This window comes from Hyaena hyaena, unplaced genomic scaffold (genome assembly GCF_003009895.1).
Source record: "Hyaena hyaena isolate Hyena2069 unplaced genomic scaffold, ASM300989v1 scaffold_1005, whole genome shotgun sequence".
Classification (NCBI taxonomy): Eukaryota; Metazoa; Chordata; class Mammalia; order Carnivora; family Hyaenidae; genus Hyaena; species Hyaena hyaena.
This window is the reverse complement of record NW_024081639.1, coordinates 149,914-153,690: the sequence shown is the minus strand read 5'-3', so window position 1 is coordinate 153,690 and position 3,777 is coordinate 149,914. Positions and strand designations below refer to the sequence as shown.

At 34.8% G+C, this 3,777-nt stretch overlaps 1 pseudogene; it reads left to right on the top strand.

Moving 5' to 3' along the window:
* Positions 1-609: 609 nt before the first annotated feature.
* On the top strand, positions 610-788 carry LOC120223551 (annotated as a pseudogene).
* Positions 789-3,777: the final 2,989 nt, after the last annotated feature.

The window sequence follows — 3,777 nt, the reverse complement described above, 5'->3', positions numbered from 1 at the left end:
TAAGGAAAATCCACAAATTAAAACAATAAGTTTGAAATTTTATTACCTTAAAGGAACAAGAGTTCAAAATAGAAATTATAGTATAAAAGAATTTAAAGTACACTTATTGTATATGGCAGTTGTGAGCTGGCATCCCATTCCTGTTGTAGTAACAAACAGAGAAAAGTGAAAACAATAATTATAATCTGAGCATTATAAGTCACTCAGTGATTTTCTTATAACTAAAGATTTAAATGTGTCCAGAGCCAAAAGTTAAAGATACCAGTTGTGGGCTTTCCCTATATCTATGTACTATTTATAACTCAAATAGCTTATGTCTCAAGATATTAAAAAATTATCCCAATTTGACCAGAGATCAACAAAATAATAGAAGTCAAATAGTAAAAATTTTAGGCTTTATGAGCCAGATGGTATATTTTGCAACTACTCCATTCTACTATTATAGCATAAAATCAGCCATAGATAATTCCACAATGAATGAATGTGACTGTGTTCCAATAAAACTTTATCTACAGGAGGAGGTAATGGACTGGATTTGGCTCATGGACCATGGTTTCCATATTCCCAGTCAGGCCCAAAGCATAGGGTGTTTTTTACAATTTGCGGATCATCACTTCTCAGGCTTTTGGCTAATAATATCAAGTTCTTATCTGCTTAATATCAGATACATCCTTTATCTGAGGACAGTATATTAATGGGTTTTTGGAGCCAGAAGATGGAATAGGAGCTTTTTCTGCCTACTGCGGGCATCCACCTGGTATTGCCATACCAGGAATGGTGCACCCCCTTGGGGGAATAACCAAGCAGCTCCAGTATCGCTGACCAACTGTAGTGATTCCTGAGCTTCTGCCTGGAGAGTCTTAGTGTATCTATGTGCAAGATGCCTTCGCTCTACAGGTGCAACTAGAGTTGGGAAAAGACGGTCAAGACCACAACACAGGCATGTGTGGAATATATATTTATATACTCACTATGGTCTTCTTAATACTAGGAACATGAATATAAGTATAAGCCAGGAGTGGAAGTGATTTTGCTCATTTTTTTCTGTCTTTGTTTTTGTTTCTGTTTTTAGTCATTTCCTCTCCTAAGTTTTGTTTTCTTATACCTTATTTTTTGAAGAAAAGAAATCCAAAAGTTTGAGACCACTTTTTTCTTTCCTTTTTAAAGGCTATTTTAATAATCTTCGTTTCATGTGTTTATTCATAAAATGTGACTTGGCTTTGTTCATTTACAAGTAATTCCAAACCACCAAAGTTTAAATAACATGATTTTATAATTAAGACATTGGAATGAATGATAACTGTGTGTTTTTAAAGGAAATGGAGATTGACAGGCAACTTCTATAAATTGACAGTCAGAGAAAAAGTAGCAGAAAGAGAAAGTATGTCACATTGGAATATTTTTTGAAATATGTTGAAACTTATGGCACTTTTCCCCTCATTTTAACCCTGCATGTATGTGCTTTTTTCATCACTGTTAGGCAGAGATGTTTATTCTCCCTGAAATGCTGAATCTGACCCAAACTTCAATACATTTCACAAGTATTAATCTACTATGCAGAATATATTTCTTTTGCACAGTTAGCAGCATTCCTAATGAGCTGTTAATGAGCTGTCAGTTTCTAATATAAGCTAAAGAGCTAGAGTAGTCACAGAGGAATTCTAGAAACAAAAATGTTGCATCCCCAAAACATAATCAAATGAATTATTCCAAGATTTATAATTACCCTTAAATTATACTGACTTTATGTGCCATTTCTAAATTACTAGCAGTGTTTCTGAAGATCATTTATGCTCTTAAGTATTATCCATTGCACAATAGTACTATTTTTCATTTAAGTTATTATGATTTTAATTATCACTAAATATTATTTATTATGAAACTACTCTGTGCCAGCCAGTGTATTCTCGGGAGTTATAATCTATTGAGGAATACTCAGACTTGTATAATTATTTTAATAATAATCAATGATAATATGGTAATACCTGGGGTGATAGGCAAACTTATACTAAGGTAAACACCCTGAATTATCTTAGGCATTTATAAAAAACTATCTGAAACAGGTCTAGTATAATTTATTTTACTTAATTTAGATTTGCAAATAAAACACAATTTTTATTATTTTATTTTATTTTCATTATTATTTCCTTGTGGTAAGATCACTAAATATGATCACCTGATAGTTTAGAAAAAGAGCAGATGGAGGAGCATGGTGGTCAAGACAATAATCTCTATGGAAACTGGCCATTCTTGAAGCAGAGCTATTCATCCCATTCACAGCCCCCTCCCCCAGAGGTACCTAAAATGTGGCTGATTGAAATGTTCTTACAGGGACACCTGGGTGGCTCAGTCAGTTGGCTTAGGTAATGATCTCATGGTTTGTGGGTACCAGCTGAGTGTTGGGCTCTGTGCTGACAGCTCAGAGACTGGAGCCTACTTCAGATTTTGTGTCTATCTCCCTCTCTCTCTGCTCCTCCCTCGCTCATGCTCTCTCTCTCTCTCTTTTTTAAATAAACATTTAAAAAGTTTTCAAAAATATTCTTACAATTATAAAGCCAGAAGTGTTGAGCAAGTGACAGAAGAGAAATTGTAGATTTTTTTCAGTGAGAAGGCTTGCCAGTGAGTCTACTGCATTTCTACAGTGTAGGTATTCATACATGGGTAGATTTCCCTAAGTCATGAATCAAAACGACATAATATTGAACTGTGTTTCTAGCATTCCATTCAACAGGTTCAGCTTCTGGAAAAATAGGACTGAAGACATTTCTCATCATTACCCCAAATACATTGAAATCAATCTGAAACACAACAGGATATTTTTTAAATTTTTTTTATTTTTAATTAAAAACAATTAAGTTTACTTATTTATTTTGAAAGAGAGAGCACAAGAAGGGAGGAAAGGAGAAAGAGAGAGAGAATGAGAGAGAGAGAGGGAGGGAGAATCCCAAGCAGGCTCTACACTACCAGCACAGAGCCAGATGCAGAGCTTGAACTCATGAACTGTGGGATCATGATCTATGAGAAATCAAGAATCAGTCACTTTTGACCCAGGCACCCACAACAGGACATTTTAAATGCATACTACAGCAAAAAAGGAATTCTCACATATTGGAAATGAAGGAGGAAAGAGTGCCATTATAGAGCAGAAAGTGGAGCCACAAAGTTCTAGGGAGTATTGAAATGGGTTACTTTCTTTGGGCAAGGCTTTGGCTAATAAATAAGATAGGATGCTGACCCAAAAGCCTCCTCTGTACTTTTGAGCTGAAACTCCAAGAAAGGGCAGCTCATTTCATGTAAGACAGTTTAAAATGATTGCAGCCAAGTGATCTGTCAAGGAAGGGAGTAACTTGGGCCTGGGTTTTATGTGTGGTAAAAGTGTCACTGACAAGTAATGAGTAACTCAAGCTATGTCACGTGCTGGTATGGATCCATAAGCACATTGGGTTATTCAGGTAACTTAAGATATTGAAATGTTGTACATAATTAGTTAAGCATGTTATCACAATAGAGTGGTATTCAGGCAAAAGAAACTAAAAACTCTCATTTCTGTATGTAAATCTATGTCAATACATGTCTCAGAGGACAAAGGGAATCTTGTAGATAAGAAAACCTGCTATAGATTACTTCACAATTTTAAGTGACAAAACAAAAAAAGAAACAAACTTGATGAGAAAGAATCTGTAGATAAAACAAATATGAGACTTGACACTCAAGAAACAGGTAATATAGTAACATGAGAGATGCTTTAAAATATGTGTATTCATGTGTTCAGAAAGA